Source organism: Pelodiscus sinensis, chromosome 1 (assembly GCF_052426305.1).
Source record: "Pelodiscus sinensis isolate ZL-2025 chromosome 1, ASM5242630v1, whole genome shotgun sequence".
In the NCBI taxonomy this organism is placed as follows: domain Eukaryota; kingdom Metazoa; phylum Chordata; order Testudines; family Trionychidae; genus Pelodiscus; species Pelodiscus sinensis.
The window spans coordinates 294,587,644-294,613,559 of NC_143052.1; the positions used below are offsets into that span (position 1 = coordinate 294,587,644).

At 43.4% G+C, this 25,916-nt stretch overlaps 1 protein-coding gene across 4 annotated transcripts in view; it reads right to left on the reverse strand.

Moving 5' to 3' along the window:
- CAB39L (calcium binding protein 39 like) overlaps positions 1-25,916 on the reverse strand; it is a 112,926-nt gene that overhangs the window by 68,834 nt on the left and 18,176 nt on the right. For 2 of the 4 annotated variants that reach the window (XM_075919073.2, XM_006121344.5), the window contains exon 2: positions 12,125-12,341. The exons of 1 other annotated variant lie outside the window; for it this stretch is intronic. The gene's annotated coding sequence lies outside the window, so the exon portion shown is untranslated. Of the gene's footprint in view, positions 1-12,124; positions 12,342-12,392; positions 12,716-25,916 lie in introns of those variants that run through there. One more of the 4 variants, XM_006121346.5, reaches the window with a different exon arrangement.

The window sequence follows — 25,916 nt, forward strand, 5'->3', positions numbered from 1 at the left end:
GCATCTTGAGTGAGGCAGGGTACAGAGAGAAAATAGAAACCAGGTAGCTGGAGCCTGTGTGTGTATATATATAAAAAAAAATATAACAAAGGGTAGAGGAGATGGGGTGAGTGTGGAGTGTGTCACCCTTCACCTGTGCACCCTAAGAAGGGAGCACTGGGGTCTGCCAGTGTTTTCAGTACATGAGCTTGAAGCCCTGACTGCCAGCACCCCTGCGGGGCTGAAGCCCCTTTCCCTGGCTCCCCCACAACTAGCTGCAGCCCCCATACTCTCCTCCCCACCCCACCCCCCACAGTCCTTTTCCCAGGCGGCCCCCACTAAAGGGGGTGAAACCCCCTTCCTGGCTCTCCATTGCTAGCTGCAACCCCCATCCCCTCTCCCTCCTCACACAAAAGCCCTGTTTCCAGGCAGCCCCTGCCACTGGGCTGAAGTCTCTTGCTGCCATGGAGCTACAGCTCCGTTTCTGGGTGGTCCCCACCATCAAGCTGAAGCAGCTTTCCCTGGCGGCCCCAACCACTGGCTGCAGCCCCCAGCAGCCCCATTCCTTGGTGGCCCTCACTTCTGGCTGCAGCTCCAGCCCCTGGAGGTCCCAGTTGCTCATTGCATCACCACCCCCTCCTGCTTTAAGCACCTGCCATGAGTCAGCAGTCCCCATCCCTGGTGGCCTCTGCCTCCCCACAACAGCCCTATTTCCAGTGGCCCTAATCCCTAGCACGCACTTCTGGTGAAGCCCCATCCCTGCTCCTTCCCACCCCCTCAAGCCATGAGTGGTGAAGTTCAAAATGACAGCAGCAGGGCTTAATCCTGTGTGTCTAGAGCTCCCTATGGGGGAGAAGCCTCCTGAGTCCATAAGCAGAATCAAGGCCTGATTAATCTTTTGTGGGCCCAGAGCCAAACTTTTTTTGTGGGCTCTCAGGGGTGTAATGGAGCATTGCATCAGGATGCCAGTCTTCAGAGCAAGGGTACAGCTAGAGGCAAAAGGTGCATGGATGGCAGGGGCAGCCCTCTGCCCAGCCCAGTGCAAAAGGATTATTTACAAACTGACAGTTCTCAGGCACACAGTGGCCTGATTGGACCTGTGCTGCGAGCATGCCCCTTTTCTTGAGGACAGGGCTATGCCATGCCAGGCTATGCCCTACAGCCCCTCAACTCAACATCCCCCCAGACTCCCTGTAGCCAGAGCCCTCCAGAAACGCATCACCCCGCACATCACCCCTGCCCACGGCCCCACTGCAGATGCCCAGAACTCTCACTCCCTAGTCCCCCAACTCACATTTCTTTCCCGCCACCTCACAGCCCAGTACACACAAAACTAGGCTCTCCTAGAGACCCACTCCCCCACACCCTGCCTCCTGGACAGCAAGTTGATGACAAGGCAGGCACTTCTAAGAAGTGCCACTTGATTGTAAGCATATATTTTACTTTTTTCCTATTAGTTGTAATAATGCAGTGTGTCTTTTTAATGGGTGCTCAGTCAACATAGTATTATTTTAAACATTTGTATTGCATCATTCTGATTGATTGCCATTGAACTCACTTAAATCCGAGCAAAGGTGTCCCATATTTGACATAGGGAAATATAGTCACCCTACCTTTATGATTAATAAAAACAGCTATAGTTGTTACTTATATACTCTCATAATTCGCTCAAATATCCATAAAATATCCCATACATTTATAAGGTAACAGATTCTATGCTACAAAGCTTTTAAGAGAAACATCTCAAAGCACTTAGTAATATCTGTGACAAAGGAAAGATTATTTGAAGACTGTTATATTTCAGTTCAATGTTCTTAGAGTAGAAAATGAATGTGTGTACTGTTTTTCCATTAACCATTTGTTGCTCGGCTGGCTCCACAGAAATATTTTCACAATCAAATTCTGGAAGTTCAAGTTACTGTGTGTCTTCAACATTCAAGCTCTTCAGGGCACTATTCAAACTGTTTTAGGCTTAACACAGCTCAATACTTGGCTCAGATCTCAACTAAGAAACCAAAAGGAGTACTCAGCTGCTCCCACTAAAGCCACAGTTTTTGGCAACACCCTCTGACTAGCACGCAACAGAGTCACACCTCTCAATCTGCCAGTACTGTACGCTACACTGAAGATGGGGGTATAATGATGACTAACTCATCTAAGAATGTTCAGTAACATTCACACACTAGGAAAGAAGGGGCCCTCTGACTCGCTGACTTGCATCATCCCTGCAGTTTTATTGAATATTAAAAGGTAATACAAATAATACATCTGTAGGCATGCTGCTAATAAGCACTTAGGTCTCTATAACTGCATGGTGAATGACTCAGTATTACAGGGGAAAGAATATTTTAAAAAATTAAAACACTGGAAATAGAAAAAGGGTCATGACCTGCCATTTTAATATCCCTGAAGACAAGATATGATGTCAGCCAAGACTGAATCACACCTCATTCTGGTACCAGCCCTCCAGCCAGGCTCCTCCTCCAGCCTTTGTCCTGCTTTCCAGGCAAAAGTTGTCACCTGGTTGCACCCTCCTAGTTCAGGGTATGAAAAGCATGAGCCATTGTATATGTGAAGAAGGCTATCACACCAAATTCCCATCACCATCTAGGTATTAGTACAGTGCCTTGGGAAACTGAAGCGCACACACTGCATGACTAAAGGACAATAGAACTCACAAACAAAGCGAATAAAATATCCACTTCATCATACAGGGTAACTGATTATTCTGATTTTAAATAAATTTACCACTTTTGGCTACTAGGTTTCCCTTTTTGGGAAAAGGAAGTAGTAGTAATTTTAAGGTGAGATTTTTTGGTTGTCTTCCAAGATCACAAGGCTTATTATCTACCTTTTCCCAAAAGCTGGGGGATGCATTACTCATTCTGTTCCCCTGGATGCGTTTCGATTTGCTCCATTTTCCCCACCGCTACCAGTAAGTGCAGGGATGGGGGGCTGGAAGTGGACTTCAGCTACTGGCCCAGGGACTCTGGTCCTGCCAGCTGCAAGCCAGCTCTTGCTACTCCCACCCACAGCATTTGGAGGCATGTGGCCTCTAGTACCCTGCTTATGCTTCACCTGGGTCTGTCTTCAATTCAGGGCTACTTGTAAAAACTGAAGAAAGTGAGATACTACCATTTCTAGAGTAGATGGGGAACCACAGGGAATTTCTTTGTAGTGCTATTACACCAGGGCAGTCCGTACCAATACGCAAAGTATACAACCGCATAAAGCACCATAAAATGTGAGGCACCAAATTGCCCCAAATTCCATAGTGCTTTAGGCAGCAGCATAATACATACGGAGTGGCACCAGGCCCGGTAGTCAGCCCCATCCACCAGCCAGTCCCCTGCTCTGCTTCCTGCCACTGATGAGTTTCCTTTCCCCAGACCTATCCTTCAAGTGACAACTGGGAGCTAGGGGAGCCAAGTGGGCTAAAACTAGTTCACACTGCTTCCTGCCATTGTCAAAGAGTACAGAGGTGGGTCTGACCCCTGTTGCCTCCCTGCCCAGCTCCTGCCCCCCTGGCCCTAAGCGTGGACCTCCCTCTGCAGGGAGTTGTGAAGGGGACCAAAATTTCTACAAACAAGTTTACCAGAACGGCACCTTAATGGCACCAAGGAACTTCCCAGTGACATTACTCTTCACTTTCTATCATTGATTGTAGGAAGGCAAATTAATTCTCTTCCCTGCCCTTGTCTTCACCTACTACATCCACCACACAAAAAGCAAGCCATGGATAGAGGGCAAATTATGCATTTTAAACCCTTTGGTAGGCTACCTCTTTCTTGATACAGTTTTTCCCAACATCATTGTTTGGCCGAGGACTGCCTTCACATGACATTCCTACACACAGCACTGATTACAGTGTTATAGAATTTAAGGGCAGAAGAGACCAGCAAATCATGTAGTCTGACCATTTGTATATCACAGGCCATCAACCCAAAGGAAACAAAACCAAGGAAACCCACGGGGAACTAGACTATTGTGTGTCACAGGTACAGACAACAAGGAAACAAAGTGGACCTATACTCAAGACACCTACAATAGTGGGGAAATAATTGAGTTATACCGAGATCATCCTGGCAAAAGTCCTAAACCTACATACTAAAGGAACCACCCTCCCCTACCCCCACCACCACCGCAAAGGAAATTGCCAATCTGACCTGGGGAAAAATTCCTTCCCAACCCCATATATGGTGATCAGTTAGAGCAAGACCCATCCAGCCAAAACTTGAGAGAGTGTGCTTGGTGCCTGTTCCTCCCCATATGGGTCTTATTTCCCAGTTGTGGCAATCCTTGCTGCTACAGGAGGGAGGAGATAAAAAAAAAAGTCTCCCAGAATGCACTGGCATAAAATCTTTTCTCCTGATCCCCTGCTTATGACCATCTGAAGCATGAGCTTCATGAACATAAGATATAAACCAAAAATGAGTTCTGGGACTGTTGAGGCCCTATCCTCAACTTCACTCAAATCTGTCCAATTCTCTTAAAACAGTGTTTCTTAAACTTTTTAAGACCAGGAACACCAAACAATTTTTTTTTAAATGAGAAACACCAAGGATTTTTTGTTGCCTCCCTGCCCCCCGCCCCTCAAAAAATGTTTAGGGGAAAGTTATTGCGTAAAATTAAAAGGTTGCCTGCCCCTTTAAGGGCAGCCATTTTGAATTCTGTTCTCCGCGGCACACCTCCAACTGCGTCACAGCACACTGGTGTATCCCGGAACACAGTTCAAGAAACACTGTCTTAATACCAATTGTTTGTCCCTGCCCCCAACTCCTGTTGGGAAGCAGTTCCAGAAGCTCACCCTTGAGGATTAAAAAAAATTCTAGTTTCCAGCCTGAATTTGTTCATGGCTGCTTTATATTCATTTGTTCTTGTGCCTACACTGTCTTTTAACTTACATAGCTCTTCACCCTCACTGGTATTTACTCTATGTGTTTAGGCAGAGCAATCATTTGACCTTTCATAGGGTTTTGGACATCTCAGTCTGCTGCAAACACCAGTCTTCTTGGCAGACATGTTCCTGTCAGACCTGTCACCTTTCCCTCCACTATTCAGGGATTTTTCTTTGGACACATACCATTCTCAGACACACAACATAAAATAAGCAAACTGTGGCAAATTCTGAATATATAACAGGCTGGTAGTGAATGAAAAGCATTCACTATTTGAAGTCTTTTTCGGTTACCATGATTTGGTGGTCTCACACAAGTTCCTTATGGAAAGGGGATAACTTCATAAACAGCACCACTGCAATGAATGCTAATTTGTACCCTTACAGGTAGTCTACAAGACAAAGGGGAAAAAACAGATCTTTAAAACAAATGACTTTCAGATTTGGAGGGGGTTCCTCCTGTATAGAAGTGACACACATTGCAGGATTGTATGGAAAATAATGCACTTCCACTGCCTTACCTTATATCCTGCAGATAAAACAGAACATTTCAGTCGCCATAGCTAGAAAGTCCAATACCTTCAATGTGCTCTAAATTTACAAACATATTTTAACTAGCCAATTAGCCTGTCATAAGACAGGATTTTCAGGTTCTCTCTCCTGAGCGTGCGCGTGCTTTCTCTCGCTCTTGCTCCTACTGCCTACCCCCTCCCTCTTAGCTCTCCTCCGCCCCCTGCCTCTCTCTGTCTCTTTCTTTCTCTTCTACACCCCCTGCCTCTCACTCTCCCTTTCTCTCCTCCTCCTGCCTCTCTCCCCCTTCTGTCCTTCCCCACCACCCCTTCCCCTTCCCTCCTGCCGCGGCGCTTGGCTGAGTGCTGCCTGCTCATCTGGGCTGCCGTGGGGGGGGGGGGGAGGTAGTGATGTACATGGCCAGGGGGCGGGGCCGTGTATGTCACTGCCCTTCCTTCCCCTCCCACCGCAGGGGAGCCCAAATGGTGTCTTGCGCTGCTGGCTCCCCTGGCGGCCTGGCTGAGGGGCGTACCACTCAGCGCCACAGTGAGAGGAGGAAGGGGGGGTGGTGACGTACACGGCCCCGCCCCCCTTCCTGTCCCACCAGGCCCACCTGAGCGCCACTCAGCTGGGCCCCGGCAGGGGAGCAAGCGGTGGCTGCGGCCAGTGGCTGCACCCCCCACCATGTCTGCTTCCCGCCCCCTCCTCCCCTACAGTCCCCGATCCCCCCTCAGCTCTGCTTCCTACCCCCTCTTCCTGCCGGCCAGCCCCACAGGCCCCCCCGGACACTCCGCCGCCAGCACTGCTTCCCTCCCCCCTTCCTCCGGCCCCCCTCATCTTCCCCTACAACTCCCAATCCCCCCTCCCAGCTCTGCTTCCCACCCCCCTGCCAGCCAGCCCCGCCCCCTTCCTTTCCCTGCATGGCGCCCCACCCCCTTTTCTCTCCATGGCACGCTGCACCTCTCCAAACTGAGTGGCGCAGTGCACCACGCAGGGAGGGGAAGGGGGTAGGGCTGGCCAGAAGGGGGGTGGAAAGCAGAGTTGGGGAGGGATTGGGGGCTGTGGGGCTGGAGGGTAGGATGGGGGGGCCGGAGGAAGGGAGGAGGGAAGCAGTGCTGGCGGGAGGGGCCGGGGGGTGTCCGAGGGGCCCGAACCGCCACGGAGCGAGGAGAAGGGGGGCGGGGCACTGACGTAAATGGCCAGGGGGCATGGCCGTGTACGTCAGCGTTACAGATGCACAGACGTTGGGCTACTATATATATGATGACAAGTGTCAGTTCTGGCAGTATACAGCAAGGGTATAGTAGAAGAACATGTTTGCTTTTGTTTTAATTTAAAGAAAAAATTTGATAAAAACAATGAAAAGCTGTTTTTAAAGCATCCTTTCCCAGATGTTTGGTTGGGCCTGTTAAAAATTAGAACATTTTTTTATGGTGCACAGTAGATGGGGAAGAGCAGGTGTGTTTCATTCTTGGTGAGAAATTCTTCTGCTCTCTTATATTTTACCAGGTTATTTTGTCATTCCCTTGACATCCCCATGATCTCACATGCACAAAAGGCAAACAGAAAAAAATAACTTAGTATTCAAACATTCATGAAGTCCAGGGACTTGGTTAGCAGAGTGCAGGTACAAGGAATAGTCAAAGGAATGGCTGAGACTGCATAATACCAATTTGCACTCACAGGGGTGCATGCTTTCCCTGAGATTACAAAGACTTTTACAGTCATTAAGCCTGGATCATACCTAGGGGCATGTAAGTACAACCAACTCCACTTTTACAATGCAGGAACTGAGGAACAGAAAGATGAAATGACTCATTGAAGGTCACAAGAATTTAGTGGGAAAGCCAGAAATAAAACCGAGCTTTCTTGGCTTCCAAATCTGTGCTAACCATAAAACCAAATCTACTAGGTTTAGAGACTACCACATGCCTATCAGAAAATATATAATCAATCAAGACTTAGGTATAACATAGAATGCCATCCAACAGAAACAATAGCCTGAACTAAAAAGTTCCTCTTCCCCTATTTTCCCCTTCCCCAGGATTCTAAAAGCTAGAGAACTAGATCTCTGATGATTTTGGAAACATGCAAAAAGGAGTTTGCAGAAGGTAAAAATCCATTTTGTGTCTCAGCAATTCAGTTGGATAAAGTTTAACAGACTGATTTTCATGTGAATCTTAAAATGGAGGGAGAGGGGTTGGAGAAGATCTGACTATTTGTACAGATCTGAGTTTATGTTCCTACAACTCAGAATAGATTATGTGCCATTGCTAATCCAATTAATCTAAAACAGCATGTAATAAAAAACAATCACCCAACCCACATCAATCAAATAACTAAACCTAAAAGCTTCAATAGGAAGCTTAGAGACAACTAAGGTGGGAATGCTAAAATGAAGTGAAGAAAGAACACTGATAGACCACCACCCCTTTTTAGCTCTTGACTGAAGATACTATTATTAGGGGCCAAAATAAACTCTCAACCCATAAACTCTCAACCCAGCTGAGTTCCCTGTGAATAGAATGGGGAGGTACATAAACTACAAAAACCTGTTCATCAAGCTTTCATGTTCACCAGGGTGACATACAGAAATGTTTAGTTTGACTAGATCTCTTTAATACAAATATAAACTTAATCAGATTTCTTTTCATACATTATAGGCTCTCTCCCTGAGCTCTCCTTTATTTCTTAATCACGGTCCTTCTTAAATGACCCAAGTATATCAGAACTTAGAAAGAGAGGAGACACAACATAGGTGAGGTAATATCTTTCAGTGGTACAACTTCTATTGGTAGGACAGACAGGTTTGAAAGAGAGCTCTGTTTTATCTTGACTCTTATAAGTCAAAGCTGGTCCAATAAAAGATACCACCTCAAGCTCCTAGTCTCTCTAATATCCTGGGACCAACATGATTACAATAACACTGCAAACGAAGGTAGGGAGACAGCAATATTACTTCAAGGTTCAGAGAAGTAAGCCATGATAGTCTGTATCTGCAAAAACAATGAGAAGTGCTGTGGCACCTTAAAGACTAACATATTTATTTGGGCATAAGCTTTCATGGACAAAAACCGGTTTGTCAGATGAATGGAGTGGAAATTACAGAGGCAGGCATAAAAATATAAGCACATGAAAGAAGGGCATTACCTTATCAAGTGGAGGACCAGTGGTAGTGGGGCCAACTCAATCAGGATGAATGTGGCCCAATCCTAACAATTAAGAAGAAGGTGTGAATACAAAGAGAAGGAAAATTGCTTGTGTCATGAGCTGGCCATTCCCAGGCCCTATTCTAGCTAGATTAATAGCGTCAAGTTTGCAAATGAACTGCTGCTCTGCAGTTTCTCTTCAAAGTTTGTTTTTGAAGTTTTTTCGCTGAAGGATGGCCACTTCTAAATCTGTTAGATTTGTTCCCATGCTTTTGTAGGGAGTTTCTTGAGCAGATGGTGTAATTTCGTTTGGTACTTCTCAGTGAGATCAGAGGATAATGGCTTGTAGAATGTGGTACTGAAGAGATGCCTGGCAAGCTTCCTCTTCGTGATGTGTGTCCTGGACATAAATCAGACATTAGGAATGGTAACATGAACGTGTCAGTCTCCTTGGACACTCAGTAACAGCATGGGTCCTCCACTTGATAAGGTAACACTTTTCTTTTCATGTTCTAGTATATTTATGCCTGCCTCTGTAATTTCCACTCCATGTATCCAATGAAGTGGCTGTTTGCCCACAAAAGCTTATGTCCAAATAAATGTGTTGGTCTTTAAGGTGCCACATGAGTAATATTACTTCAGTCATCAGCAGATCCCATCATTATACAGTAAATCAGTTAAGCGGTTTAGTAACAAATACTTCCTCCTCCTTCCCACAAACACAAGAATGTGATTCATTCAGACCATTCTTCTTATATATTATTTGACAAACAATTTGGTACTACAAGTGAATTGATTGTATACAATTTTACACAAATTCAGGCAAGAAAAAGCTTTGTATGTTTTCCTGCCCTGTTAGGATATGCAGTATCATCTCTGTGTGCACTCATACGTGCGTATCAGGATCACAAAATTCTATTAATTTACACCCACCCTGGGGTGAGTTATTTTTTTAATGGGCGATTAAAATATTTCCATTTCCCCCCGCTCATCAGTGTGTTAAATACCATTGATGGGGTGTAGATTATGTGCATGGCTGATAATTAGCCTGCAAACTGATGGTGAAATGTATGTATTATTGCATTCTCCTTCAAAAAATGTCAAAAAGACATTAAGGTTATGAACTCAATCACGCACATTAGGAAATATCAGAATTCAGGATGCCCATGTAATATTAATTCAGCCCTTTTGTGTATATGCATTACATTTATACTCTTTAAATTACGTGATTACATGCTATTTTTCCTCTGGAGCACTACTTCACTCAGTGCAGAGAATGGACAGTGTTCTACAGATGCATCAGGGTTTTGCACTAAATGAGGCAGGGATCCAGATGATAGCCTCGTTTGCTGCACAACTGGCAAGTTGATTGTTGCTGAGGCAGGAATAGAATCTAGTTCTTCAGGATATCATACAACTGTTCTAACCATGAAACAGAGTTCCTAGATGTTGTTGGATGGACCCACGTAAACCAAAATTTTCACATTAGCTTGCTGATTGCATGTTTCAGTTTGTTGGGTTCTCACGATAATAAATCTGAGGTCAGATATGTAGGTGTGCTGGAGTACTCACAACAGCAACTAAAGTTGACTGGAACCATTTTTAAAACGGGGGTGGGGAACCGTTTTTGGTTAGGGGGACAGCTGACCCATAGAAAAATCAGTCCGGGGGGGGGGGGGGGAGGGGCACACAGAAGTGAAGCAGCAAAAAAACCAACAAAAAAAACAAAAAATAAAACCCACCACCACCAAATCCTCACTGATGTGGCCCCCGACTAGGAGAAAGATACTCCCCATATTCCCCTCACGCACCAGAGCCTGGGGGGACAGGCTAGTAGATTGTGTGCTCCAGGCCCACAGTGGGATGGCGGGGGGCTAGAGCATCAGTGTGGGCTCCCAAAAGCTGGGTGGGGAGCCCTGAGCCTTGAAGGCCAGATCGCTGGCCCTTCAGTTCCCTCACACCTGCTTTAAAAAAAAAAAAAAAAAAAAAAAAAAAAAAAATCAGGCTCTAGGGCACACATGGAATGAGATCAAATAAGAAATACAGAACAATGCCCATTCTCTTAATGAGGCAGGTGTCCGGAGGCAGGGGGGAGAAGTACATCATTATATAATTAAAGTTTATCTCATAATGCAAACACAAAGTGGAAGTGGGAGTGAATTAAGCTTGCACAGACACCTTAATTCAGGCACTTCCTAACTTTTCAATGCTTGACTTTGCAACCTAAACAATATTCTTTTAATGTCATTTCTGTGTTAATTTACTAGGCTTTTGAAAAAAACCACACATAAAACTTCAGGGGAAAAAAAAGTTTATAAACTGAACTTTCCTGACGCGCTCAAATCAGCAGCAGGATTGGACTCTTTAGCTCCACCATACAGACCCCTGCCACTTAATCTAACAGTAGCGTGTTATCTTCTTTGGGAACTTGTGCTAGAAGATGAGACACACAATTTGCAAGTAGGTTTTGCAGATGACAGCAGAAGGGTAACATTCAGGATTCTTTGGACTCTCTACCTATAGCATGGCAACAGGGATGTTTGTGAAGAATAGTTAAAGCTCAATCCTGCCCACTGAAGTTCATAGCAAAATTCAACATCTGAAATGATGCAGGATTAGGTCCCTTAATTAAAATTTGTGAGGTTAAAGCCACTATTTAAAGGGCTATTATTCCTTCCTTATGTTGAAGGGGCATTTTAGCCTACTTTCTATATAGAGTAATAGCAATAGTTGTAGAAGCAAAAGAAACTGATACTAAAACCAAAATTACATTAAAAAACAAAAAACTTGAGACAGCAGCCAAGAGAGAAAAAAAACCACTCTTGGTCCAATAGTTCAAACATTAATATATATTCAGCTTTGCTTTATAATATTAGACATTATTGCAAAGTGATCTATATCACCTCCATTCATTTGGCAAGGTCTTTAAAAAAGTCATATCACTTCCTTTGGCTCCATGACACATTAAATAATTTGGCACAGCAATGGGTTTATGTTACCACTAACAATGGCCCAACTCCTCAAAAACTTAAATGAACATTTTGCCTGAGTAAGGACTATCAGACTGGACCATTACTTCATAGAATCATAGACGCTAGAGATGGAAGAAACCTATTAAATTGTCCTCCATCTCTTTATTTATAATGATGTGTGCAATCTGAATATATACACAAATATTATATACTTGATAGCTTCTGAATTTCTTATACAAGTGACTGTGCTACCATTTCTCTGCAATTTCACAAGCAAAGCTACAGCTGCAAGCACATCATTAAAGAGAGAAGCAAGAAAAATAATATATTGTGCTATTTTTATTTTTGGAACCCCGATTGTAAATAAAACCTTTCCAAATATGTCATGGATACAGAGTATTTGAGCCAATGCCTTATGTAACAAAAGTTGTACTATTTAGGACTGCTTTGAACATAAACACATGAACACCATACCACATTAGTTTACAATGCTACAAAAAGGCAACAAGAAGTGATGATTTTATTACCAAAAAGCTACTGATAATAAATTATAACTTCCCTTTTTGGTTTACCTAACTTTACTTAATTCAGACTAGGTAATCTTAGCTGATACTCACTGTATACAGAAATGTCCAGGCTTGTCTAAACAACAAAAAGCAGATACATGTTGAGGTGCTGAAGACAGCTCTCTGCCAGACCCAAACCAGCAGTCCAGTTGGAGGACTCTTTACTTATCTTCCATTTAATATAAGTTCTTCCTTATTATTGACACGTGGCAGAGAAAACAAATTCCAGAATTCAGTCTCCACTTGCTTGCTGAAGAGTAACTGTTACCTTTTGAAAAAAAATGTTAACAGAGAGAATCACTAACACATGCACACTCACTCAGAGCAGCTGTAAATTTCCACTCTCCTTTTCCTGGATTCAGATTCCAAGCCTCACTTGTCTCTTTAATCTGCCAGGGGCAGTTCTGTTTCTGGTCAGACTAGCTCCGTGTATATGCGTCTTCTCTTCCTTCCCGGCTTTCTCTCTCACATACGCCACACACACACACCCTCCCTCTGTAAACTGAGCTCCACGTCAGAGGAACGTGTGTTAAGCAAAAGACAAAAGTAATGTCTCTGCCAACAGAATTTTCTAGGGTTAAAGTCACAAATACAACGAATCTACATCAATTACATAAGTCTTCCCTCATCAGTCTTTTAGTACAAAAGCCCACAAAGATGTCTCTTTCACACCCTGTGGGGTAGAGCCTACTATAATTACATTATTCACCTTACCCCCTTGTTTAGAATGCAGATAAGAGCTTCTAACAATGAATGGTTTGTTGTTACAAGATAATAAATTTAACATGTTACCACATAAGCTCTTTAGGCAGAGGGTATCCTACCCACAAGTTGCTTTTTCAGTGCAAGACAAGGAGAAATTCACATACAAATGTACTAAAACAAAATAGTTGATAGTATATAATCAATCATGGGAAAATATAGCAAACTAATTCATTTTGAATAGTTGGGGAAAACAAATTGAGAATATGCCTCTGATTCTGTGTGTTATTTTAAAGCTTCATTTTTCTCTAACAGCAGTGATTCTTCAGAATGTTTTGTATACCACCAGCGGGAATTACAAGTACTTTTCCCCTTCAGTTGTCTAATATACATTCATGACCATAGAAAGAAAATTGTTTTACTAGCAGTTGCTACCATGCCATGCTTTTAATTCCTTCCTTATCAAACTTTCTGCTCTACTGTAGCATTATGATGAGCCTTCACAAGAGTGATGAACATATACATGTGGTGAAATCAATAGTTCGAGGCGCTTGGGGCTGAAATCTGTATCTCAAACTATTTCTCACCTCACTTTTTAAAATTTGTGCGTGCATTAACAGTAACCTCTCTCTGTATTCACCACACATTAGTGCTACCTTTCCCTTGTCATGTCACATCTCAATTTAAGACTCAGCTGTAGTAGGAGGCAGTGCACAGGTATAACACGCCTCTGGGAATTCTGGGAGGCACTGAGCCTAAAGATAGGAGGGTGCAACACAACTCTTTCAAAGAGTGCAGCTTCTCTTTGCAGTCACCAAATTTTGCTGGACAAGCCAGAGGCAGGATTGGGGCAAGATTCGCTCTAGAAGAACCTAGAATCAGATATCTTTACACTTTAAACTAAAAGAAGAACAAGGATTTTATATATATACATAAACACTAGGGGGCTTCTCCGCACCCTTCTCTGCTCCCCTCCTGCCCACACCCTTCATTCTCCTGCCCCACCCACCAATAAAATAGTGCAGAGTTCGGAGACTCTCCTGGCAGCTAGCACAGAGCTACAGAGAAGTGACCCATCAGGAAGGGCTATGCTCTGCAGGCTTGTGGGCCTCACATGTAAACAAAAACCCAACACAATCAGTAAAATGGGACCCAAACTCCACATGAATCCCTTTTTTTCCCCGGGTGCTCCTGGGCACCTGGCTTGCTAGTGAGGTGCCGGGGCTGGGTTACATACGAGCAGTCAGGTAGGGAGAGAATTCCCCACTCTTCATGCCCAGTTACTATCCGTCTTTGCAGGGCGGTAGTGCTCCAAATATGCCCTTCTAGCTGGCAAATGAGCTCACACCATGAGGCTGGGACATGCTCTATGCCGAGAGGGCACAATGGAAAGACATAGAACCATGGGGCAGCCCCCAGCTTTACAAGCCCACACCCTATTGAGAATCAGGTTTGGGTCACATGGGAAGAAAACCCGATGGAGCAACCTAGGCCATTAGCTCTTATCCCAGAACTCCATGGCCCACAGCCCACCCCCTTCCTTCCATCCCTACCCCCCACCTCTGTCCTCCATTCCTTTGCCTCCATTCCTACACCCACAATTCTCCCTAATGCCTCCCCACTCCACACTGCCTATCCCTACCGCCACCTACTTCTCCCATTCCTACACCATCTCCCACCCCAACCCCACACCGCCCATCCCCCTGCCTCCATTACTATATGACCTTCACTGCACTACCCATCCCCACATATACCCTCTCACCTTTCCTCTCTCCCTATGCACACAACCCCTCTCAGGAATGGGCAACCTAACCCGCAAAGAAACAGCAACGGGCCCATATGCAAGAATTCTGAGGCATGGGTGCTTTTTTTTTTTTTAAAGCAAATGTGGACCACAAATTTTTAAAATATAAAGGAGTTCAAAATAGTCATGCAAAGAACACACGAGAGAGGTTAGTGAAAAATTTGAGTGGAATGGAGGTTGGGTACAGAAGGAAGCTGGGGTACAGGAGGAAGAATAGGGTCTGGGAGGGAGTTTAGGTGTAGGAGGTAGTTGTGATCTTGGACAGGGGACTGGTATGCAGGAGTTTGGGTTGTAACCTAGAGTAGGAGGGGATTGAGATCTGGGGCAAGAGACTGGGGGTGCCCAATCTGGGAGGGAGTATGGGGCAGAGGGTTTGGGAAGGGAGGGGCTGCTGGGAGGCGCTTACCAGCAGAAATGTGAGGCAGACTGCCTGCTGCAAATTGCTTGCTGCTCCACAAGGCTCCGCTCTGAACATGATAGGGAGGGAAAGGGGTCTAGATAGGAGGGAGAAGGCTTTCCACAGTGCTCCTGCTCCCAGCAAAAATTCTCAGCTCTTATTGGCTGGAAACTAAAAGTCTGGCCTATGGGGGTGGGAACAGCATGAGAAGTCTCCCTCTGGAATGGATCAAAATGCAGGACAATGTAGCACTTTAAAGACTAACAAGATGGTTTATTAGATGATGAGCTTTCGTGGGCCAGACCCACTTCCTCAGATCAAATAGTGGAAGAAAGTAGTCACAACCATATATACCAAAGGATACAATTAAAAAAAAAATGAACAAATATGAAAAGGACAAATCACATTGCAGAACAGAAGGGGTTCTGGTGAGGCAGCATTGGGCCAGATCTGGTGGCTTGGTGGGCCAGATCCAGCCTAATGGCAGCCTCTTACTCACCCTTGAACTAAGGTCTGAGCCATATTTTGAGCTTTGTTAAATTGTATGTTCTGGGTTGTTTTCACTCAGAATTTAGATAAGTTTTGGGGACTTATAATTATAGGCACTACAGCTTGTGATTGTGTGCACACTCAAGTGGGACCTAGTCTTCTGCCTAGAGAAATTCCCATTAATGGGAGTTCTGTGCACATACATTATGCAGAAATGACTCTTTACTCTGCGGGTCTGATCCTCATCCTTAATTAGCACATTTGGTGAAGAAAAATAGTTTCTAAAAAAATATCTAATGTGGAATTTTGTCTGGATTAGCTTGTGTAGAGTTGATGCTTTACAATGGTTGATCTCAGATGACTGCTAAGGCCTTGATTCAATAAACCCCAACATGTAATATTTATCCAGCTGCTGTTAGCAGCGTTTGGAAATACAGGTAAGTCGGGGTGGATCCGACCCATGGAAGCCCTGCTGCTCCCCTGCCCCCAGGCCAATTAGAGCCTGGGGGCAGTGTTGCCAGGTGTCCGGTATTCACCCGGACAGTCCAGTATTTTCGCCACCTGTCTGATCAAAAAAATTCAGAGAATACCAGACACCTGAGATGTCCGGTATTTTCTGAACTTTTCCCCGGCCAAGAGGCGAAAATGCCGGGCACCTGGCAACCCTACAAACACTCAGTCCCCGGTCTCCCCACGAGCCACCCCCAGACCCTCTCCTTACCTGGTTTCCCAAGGCTGCCGGCACAAAATGGCTGTCAGCCAAAAGACCTAGTGGAAGCACAGCTTCCCCTGGGTCTTAGTGTTCAGCCACTCCACTGTTCCTATCCCTGCACTCACTTCTGAAGGGGACATGCTGTTTTAATTTTTTTTTTTTTGGCTTAAGTCCTTGGAGTCTCTCTCTCCCACCCCACCCCCCAACAACTTTGGTCTCTCCCCCTCTTTGTCCCCCCCCTTCAACAGATTTTTGTCCTGGTAGTTTGTTTGGGGTTTTTTTTGGGGTGGGGGTCGGTATTTTTGTTTCAACCATCTGGCAACCCTACTTGAGGGTGGAGGAGCACGCAAAGCCTTCTCCACTCTCTCTCTGCCCTGCGAGTGGCATGCGGCACTTGAAAGTGTTCAGTATTGCCAGCTGTCCGGTATTGACCCGGACAGTCCGGTATTTTTGCCTGCTGTCCGGTTTAAAAAAAAAAAAAAAAAAAGGAAACCTCAGAAAATACCAGACACCTAAAATGTCTGGTATTTTCTGATTGTTTTCCCCCTGCCAGGAGGCAAAAATATCAGACTGTCTGGGTAAATACTGGACACTTGGCAACCCTACACTCTCAGCAACCGGGTCCAGTCGCTTACCTGGTTCCACAGGGGAGTTGTCTGGCCCGGAGCAGGAAAAGGAAAACAAGATGGCCTGTTAAAGCCAAAAAACCTCAAAGGCATTTCTTAAAGGGGCCATGCTGGGTTTTTTTTATTTTTATTTATTTTTTTGCTCAACTCTCAGGGGTCCCTTCCCCCCCCCCCCCCCACACACTTTGGTCTCCCTCTTCCCCCCCTTTTTCCCCTGGTGTTTGGGGGGGAGGTGTTCGGTATTTTTGGTTAAACCATCTGGCAACCCTACCCCCAGGCCCTAATTGGCCTGGGGCAGGGGAGCTACATGAAGCTTCCTTTGCCCTGCCTTGGCCTTGGGAGGAGCCCGTGGCACCTTGCAGGGCAGGAGGAAGTTTCCCATGCTCCTCCGCCCCTAAGCCTTGATTGGCCTGAGGGTGGGGAAGTATGCCAAGTCTCTTCCAGGGCATGGATGTCTAGTGGGAAGAGGGGGCAAAGGGTGGGGTAGCCCAGCCCCTTCCCATTTAGGTCCTGTCCCTTCCTGGGTGGCCAGGGGCTACTTCAAAAATTTCTGAAGTGGCCTCTAGGCACAAATTATTGCCCACCCCTGTGCTAAGTAGTTAGCCATTTCCTTTGGCAGGGTCTAATTGTATTTAGTTTTGTTTCACTACGTAATTAGTGCTCCTTTTAACTCCTGAGTCACTTAATAATGAATAGTCAATGTATACTGGACTTGTTTGCACATGCTAAAGAATTCTGACTTTTAAATATTTGATTTTCATTACATTTTTTCTTTATGAATGCAAATCTCAGGCTGAAAATCTGGATAAAGTTCTTTTTTGAAAGAAATTACTTTATTTTAATTTTAAAATCCTTCCATCTATTACAGAAAAAAAAATAAACCACCAAATCACCACATTTATTTTATTTTCATAGAACACTAGAACTGGAAGGGACCTCGAGAGCTCATCAAGTCCAGTCCCCTGCCATCACAGCAGGACTAAGCACCATCTAGATCATCTCAGATGTCTATCCAACCTGCTCTTAAATATCTCCAGTGATGGAAATTCCACAACCTCCCTAGACAATTTATTCCAGTGTTTAACCACCCTGACAATTAGGAAGTTTTTCCTAATGTCCAACCTAAACCCCCCTTTTCTACAATGATAAAAAGGAAAGCTAAAAAGCTTTGAACCACATGTGGTAGTAACACTGTAGTGTCAAGAAATGAATGTATAAATCTAAATTACATTAATGTAGCGTAGTTACAACACAATATTTCTAAAATGATTTCTTTATTAAAACGTTTTGGGTAGACAGAAAACAGCAATACATGGGTATAAGCAGGTTTTCTTAAAATAATTTTGAAGAACTGTTACATTTTTATTTATTTTGATTTTCACAATGTGGGTAATTACGGCCAGGATCAGAGAGCTATATTATGACAGCAGATGTTGAGTTTCAAAGAGTTAAGACTTTATAACCATTAAAACACAAAAAAAACTGTCAACATCATGGCAAAATACACACAAATATCTTTAAATCAAACTAAGTTCTTAAACAGCACTTTTTACTTTGTTTATCTGTAAATTGACCATGTATAGAATATTTTTCATCTATTTGTGTGTGTACAGTGAAAATGATGTTTACTAGCATTTACCGATAAAAACTAAATCTTTCTAAGTCTAGATGCAGGGTTTCAATAAGTGTTATTAGGGATGGCTTAAAAAATCCTCAATATGGCCACCCCAAATTCATGCTACTAAATACCTTCCTAGCCCCTCACCACAGTCTGACTATACTTTTATTTATGCACACTCCCCCCGGTTATATATATGTACATTATGTAAATTGTACACACACACACACACACGCACACACACACACAATTAATTTGAAAACACAACCTAGAGTGAAAGCTAGCGTAATGGTCTGCTGTTCATCAACTACATCTTGTTGTTCAGTAAGAACCTATGCAGCAAAGGAAAACCCATTGTACCAAGATTCAAAGCCCAAGTCAACTGCTTCGGGATCATGCAGAGGGGCTAAAAATAGCAGTGAAGACATTCACACTTGAGCTGGGTCCAGGTTCTGAAATCTGGGCTGGAGGGTAGGGGAGGGGGACAGAGTCCAGGGTTCAGCCAGAGAGAACATCAACACTGCTATTATTAGCTCAGTTAGTCCAACCCTCATAAGCCCGGATCAACTGACCTGTTCTCTCAGACTAGGCACCCTGGGTTTCTGTGTAGAGAGGCTCCATCCTTGCTTGACCCCAACAGGAAGTAACAAGAACAGAGCCTCCCATCTTGCCGAAGAAAAGAGATGGTATTCATTTTTACTGGCTCCTAGTGCTGGAGTTAGTGACATAGCTTCTATAATTGCAGTAGTTGAGTTGCTGCTTTTTTATTTTGGCTGAAGCTTAGAGGATTGAAATAGATTCTTCATATAAACTATTTCAAAAAAATGTAAACAGCTCATCATGGTCACGTTATTCCTTCTCCCTCCCCTCAGCTCCCTCTAGTGTTCCCAAACTTGGGCTGCATTCTTTCATGTTCTACTCAGTTTGCATTAAATATAACTGCAGAGGAGAAGGAGGACAACACTGATCTTTCTAAAAAGAGTTCCGACTCCCAATATGAATCCTAAGACCCCTTTAGTAGTTGGGTTCCTTTTTATTTCTGCAGCAGTCCTATACAGCCTCACAAAAAACTAACCTCTCTCCAGCTCCCCTCAAGAATATTAACAGAACAAGACACTTTCTCCAGAGAGAGATGTGCACAACAACCACACACAACAGATGTTAGTCATGTTGCTTAATGCACTACTGGAGAGAACTCAGATACTATAAAGAGGAGTATGGTATGAGAAGTCATATAGACCATAATAGAGACGGGTAGAAGCATCAATTGCTGGAGACATGATCAACACCCTTGTCTCAGGCCTTGAATCACTGCTGGGCAAGACGACAGAGGTGATATGGAGTCCTGTCCCCAACCACCAGTAGTCTTCTTGGAGCACATAGAATCATAGGGCTGGAAGAGATCTCAGGATGTTATCAAATCCAGCCCCCTGTCCAAAGCAGGACCAATCCCAACTAAATGAACCCAGCCAGGGCTTTGTCAAGCCGAGACTTAAAAACCTCTAGGGAGGGAACCACCTTCCTAGGTAACCCAGTCCAGTACTTCACCACCCTCCTAGTGAAATAGTTTTTTCATAATATCCAACCTAGACCTCTCCCACTGTAACTTGAGACCATTGCTCCTTGTTCTGCTATCTGTCACTACTGGAAACAGCTTTTCTCCATCCTCTTTGGAACCTCCCTTCAGGAAGTTGAAGGCTGCTATCAAATCCCCCCCTCACTCACTTCTGCAGACTAAACAAAACCAAATCCCTCAGTCTCTCCTCATAGGTCATGTGCTCCAGCCCCCTAATCATTTTGGTTGCCCTCCGCTGGACCCTCTTCAATGTGTCCACATATTTTCTATAGTGGGGGGCCTAGAAATGGACAGAATACTCCAGATGTGGCATCACCAGAGCCAAAGAAAGGGGAATAATCACTTCTCTGATTCTGCTGGCAATGCTCCTTCTGGTGCACCCTAATATGCCACTAGCCCTCTTGGCTACAAGGGCACACTGATGATTCATATCCAGCTTCTCATCCACTGTAATCCCCAGATCCTTTTCTGCACAACTGCTACCTAGCCATTCGGTCTCCAGCCTGTAACAATGCTTGGGATTTTTCTGTCCCAAGTGCAGGACTCTACATTTGTCCTCGTTGAACCTCAGATTTCTTGTGGCCCAATCCTCCAATTTGTCTAAGTCACTCTGGACTCTATCCCTTCCCTCCAGCGTATCTACCTCTTCCCCATCTGCAAACTTGCTGAGGGTGCAATCCATCCCCTCATCCAGGTCATTAATAAAGATGTTGAACAAAACCAGTCCCAGAACTGAACCTTGGGGCACTCTGCTAGAAACCGACCGCCATCCTGACATCAAGCCTTTGATCATTATCCGTTGGGCCCGACAATGTACCCAACTTTCTATTCATTTTACAGTCCATTTATCTAATCCATACTCCCTTAACTTGCCGGCAAGAATATGGTGGGAGGCCATATCAAAAGCTTTGCTAAAGTCGAGGTATATCGCATCCACGGACTTCCCCATATCCACAGAGTCAGTTACCTCATCATAGAAACGAATCAGATTGGTCAGGCACGACATGTCCTTGGTGAATCTATGTTGACTATTCCTGATCATTTTCTCCTTTTCCAAGTGCACATCATTCACACTGATGTCATTCCAGCACTCACTCACCTGCACTGGGCCCTTTACTCCACATAAGTGCAGTGCTTTCATATTGTATGTAAAATGAAGATGTTTCAAAAATTAAAACTCCTTCCCCACCTCCCCTGTCCCGACAGTAAGAATTAGAGGCAAACAAAGCAGAACTTTTTCCCTTAATAAAAATATTTTAATAAACTTAATTTTAAAGTCCAGCACATGAAATAGAAATACAGGGTTAACCTTAATCATGTCTGCTCTGAAAAGAAAAAAAAAAAATCATTGATAAGGTATGTTCTCTCTGTATATCCCAAAGTAATGACTTCTGTTTGGTTTCTCAACCATTATAATCATAACTCCTTCCATTGTGTGTGTGGAGAGACATTCGATTGAGGGATACACAAAATGATCATCCAATATAAATTTTTTTTTTTAGTCTGGAGATTCATTAAAGAAGAATAGTAAAAAAAAAAAAAAAAAAAAAAAAAAAAATCAGCAACATGCCAAACAGATGAATAGAAATATTTCAGTATCCCAACCTGTTCAAACTGCACCTGACCTAAGCCCACACTTCAAATTGCTAAAGGAATATCAGTTTCCTAAAAAATCTTATGATCCAGCTCAGAACATTCAAAAAGAAATCTAGACAAGTATGTGAAGAGGAAGGTCAAAAAGAAAAAAAAGTTTAAAATGGAGTTTTGTTGACGATCTGAAACACAAACTATCTTGACAGATAAAGTAAGCTATAACCTGTGTTGGAGGGTATTTCAACAATGAAAAAAATGCAAAGAAAAAACCATTGCCTGGTGTGCTGAAAGATAATGGTAGGAAACAGTATTAATTATGATTATACAACGCCATTATTTCCCAATAGCCAGTATTTGAAAACAGGGGAAAAAAATGTCAATAGTGTCCCATTTCTTCAAGATTAGCTGTTCATCCCTAGCTTCAGCTGAACATTGATGATTCCTTTATTAATATTAAAAAGCAGTATTTTGAACTACTGCAGGTGACTATTTCTCCTTTAATAACATTTCACCCTTCACATTTTAGATTGTTCTTGAACAAACATGCAAAAAACTGAACTGCAATAAAGCTTAATTGAATGATCCTCATATGAGTAACAATGCTTGAAGCCAAAAATTGTATCACCGGAAGTATACGAATATTTGTTTTAGTCCAATTATGACTGTTTTGAGCCCCAAATGCAATATTTTCTGAGCAATTTCCACTCTAAAAATTAAACAGTGCTTTTAAAAAAAAGCTATGGAAAATGACAAAAATCAAGACTCACTTTCATAGAGAATAATGCGTTGTGTTTCTATTGTATTTTCCATCACACAATCAAGATATTTTACAAACAGAACAAAATTAAGTCTCAAAACTCCTGTGATAAGAATTATGACACCCATTATACACGGAAACAGAGAGAGAGAGCAACACACACACTCTCCCACCAAGGCCTGATTGTTAGATGAAAACAGGAACTACAGGTACTTCAGAGTCTGTAAAAATGAAGTCCGCATATATCAGGTTACCCAGCTAAAAACAATGGATTTTTTTAAATATTGAGCAAGTCAGCTTAGAACAAATTCATACAGATAACCTTTAACAGACTAGAATCTATATCTGATTCTGAGCTCTGTCCCTTAATCACTAGAGTCTTATGACTACAAAGGACTTTATTAGAGTGGGTAAAATCAATTATTTTTTTAAATTAAAAAAATCTAATCTTTTTAATTTAAATCAGATAAAAAAATACTAAATTTCTCATTTAAAAATAACAGTTGCAATTCAACATGCTACACCTACGTTTATAGTCTCAAAATGAACTAATGGCTCTCATCTGTTCAACCTTCTGGGCTTCCAATTTCAGTTTCTCAGGAGACTAACATGTGCAAAGAATGGATAGGATTGTTTTTGTTCTGTACTTATGTGATGGTGGATATGGGCTAAGCACTGAAGACTTCGTTATCTAAAGATAGAGAGATAATATATAGGAAAGGGCAGAGGAAGCGTAGAAAGGAACAGTGGAGTGGAGTGGAAAAATATTCAGCACACACACCGCTTCCTATATTTCCCTAAACTTTGGCCACAGAAAAACTGTCATAGCCTTTAGGTATAAGAGATCCTATCTGGGAATATTTTGAAGAAGTTTTCCCTGGTAAAAAAAGGAAAATATGTCAAGCGTAAGCAGTGCAAGAAGATGCAGTGCCTAGCTGCAAGAATGAAACATCATAAGGAAAACTGCTTATTCGGAGAAAATGATGCAGATGAAGAAGTGGATATGTCTGAAGAATGAAGTGGATCAACTTTGTAATGCATCATTCTTCATAACTCTATTCCTTTTATCACAAGTGTGATTTAGCAAGTCAATTCCCAAGATGTTTGCTATGTTAGGAAAAAAAAAGTATAGCTTAGTTAATCCTCATGGCTTGTTGGTTTAACTAAATCTATCACCCTAGTATATAGTAGAGAGATCTAGAATTGCCATTGTCATTTTATTTTATATTACATAATACCTGCCCCTTATTTTGGAACATCATGGTCACAGTCCATATTGACAATGCTATAAATCTATTCCCAATTTTACATCAGCATACCTCAGCTTTCCCAAATGAATCCCATACTATACTTGTTTTAAATGGGACTTAATTTTGAAGTGCATTCTAAGCACAGTCGTAGCTTTTTAGTAACTTGGAATCTAATCTGCATCGAAATGACAATGGGAAAAATGAGAACTAGTTGTTGAAGTTTTAAGGACACTGTACATTTAATGTTCTGGGGACTTACCTGTAAGAGTTGATAAACTTTTTTTTATTATTTTCAAATTTTAAGGACAACTGTCAGCTGGCAACTCAGGAGGCTGCTGCAATTGCAAATGTGAAACATTTTAGATTTAGTTTAATAAAATACAAGTGCTATTGTGTTTGTGGGTGCAATTTAGTTCTTATCATTCCTAATGTATTGCTACTGCATCTGCAGCTTGACACAGGTAATATCCTAAATTAGGACAAATCAAGTTATCTAAAAAAAAAAAAAATTTACAGAGAATACCCCCTTAGATATTGTAAAAGGCTGTACTGAGTTGTAAATTAACATGTTTTAGTGATTAGATTGGCACTATGGTTTAAGAAATGTGAAATAGTATCAATGGAAAACTTGATTTAAAAATCAAGGATTGTTTTGGTGATTCAAATTGCCTGGATTTAAGTCAATCCACCCTGGACTCTACTATGCTATGTAATCTGTATAGTGTTCAAGGAACCTTAAAACTTGCAGGTAGTGTCAACATTTCCACAGGCACATTGTCTTACTGTAGATAAGACCTTGACTTGCAGTGTTCCACTAAATCTCCTGATTCCACAAGAATATTGCAACAGATAGCAGCAGTTTCCAGATAGTAAAATCACTTTTTCTTAAGGATAAATTTATCAGTCATGCAGAGAAGACTGGAATTCTGTGAGAACTTGACAGATTTTAAGCCAGTGGTCCCCAACCAGTAGATCGGGGTCTACTGGTAGATTTTGTAGCCTCTGACAAGTGATTCTGACTGCTTTGGCCTGGAAGCTATCAAGCGCTGGCACTTCAGTTGCCCCTCCACCCACTGTTAGGGTTGCCAGATACTTTAACAAAAAATACCGAACATGGCAGGGGACAAATTGGTTGAGCCAAAACACAAACAAAAAAATAAAAATAAACAACCCACGCACACAAAAGTCACTGCGCCTTTAAATTTCTACACTCCCTGCTCTCTTCACCCCCCCTTCCTCCCCAGACAGGGCAGGGGAAGAATGTCCCAAGTGGTCTTCCGTCAGAAAAAAAACTAGAAAATACCAGACATACTGTCTGCTTTTTTTAAAAACCAGACAAAGGTCAATACCAGACACCTGGCAACCCTACCTACTGTCATGCTGCTCCTGCCCCTCTGCAAGCCTCTTGCTTGCTGTGTAGTGTGTGGGAGGGAGAAGAGGCAGGGCTTGATGTCAGGGTGTCCCTCTCCTCCCCCCCCACTCCACTTCTGTACTCTTATCTCCACACAGAAAGAGGAAGCTTGGCAATGTAAATCTGTCACTCACACTGTGTGTCTATCACTCTCACAAACACTCCCTGTCCTCACTCTAATCTCAGACAACACACACGTGGGGGGATTGTTGTTACTTCTTTTACTACTTGCAAAGTGTGTTATTTTGAGTTTTGACTGGTCTGTGGATTTCATAATTTTAACTTCTCACTCTTAAATTTAATTCTTTGAGTAGTGAGTTCTAAAATGCCTAACCCGTTGTGGCTGGAGTAATTATTCCTGTGGTAATTGGTGCTCCTGGACGTGCCTGACACATCCCTGCAGCCCCTGAGAAAGGCAGAATAGGGGGTATCCATACCCTGTGCTTGCCTGGAGACACCACTCCTGCAGCTCCCATTGATCAGTAATAGGGAACAGTGGCCAGTAGAAGCTGTGGGCTCTGTGCCTGTAGATGAGGGGCAGCACATGGCACCATGGAGCCATTGCTGTACATACCTGCTGCTTTCAGGAGCAGTGCAGGGCCAGGGCAGGAGTAAACCTGCCTTAACCCTGCTGCTCCACCACCCGGGAGCCATCTCAGTTAAATAGTGCCCAGCCAGAGCCTGCTTCCTGAATCCCCGTCCCAGTCCTGAACCTCTTCCTATCCCAGAAGTGAGCTCTCCTGCACACAAACTCCTTCCCAGAGCTTGCACCTGCAACCCCCTCCTGCAACCCCTCACTCTGGGCTAAGCCCGGAGCTCCTCCCACACTCCAAACCTCTTGGCCCAAGACTAGCGCCTTCACCACAACCGCCTACCCCAGCCTGGTGAAAGTGAGTGAGGATGGGGGA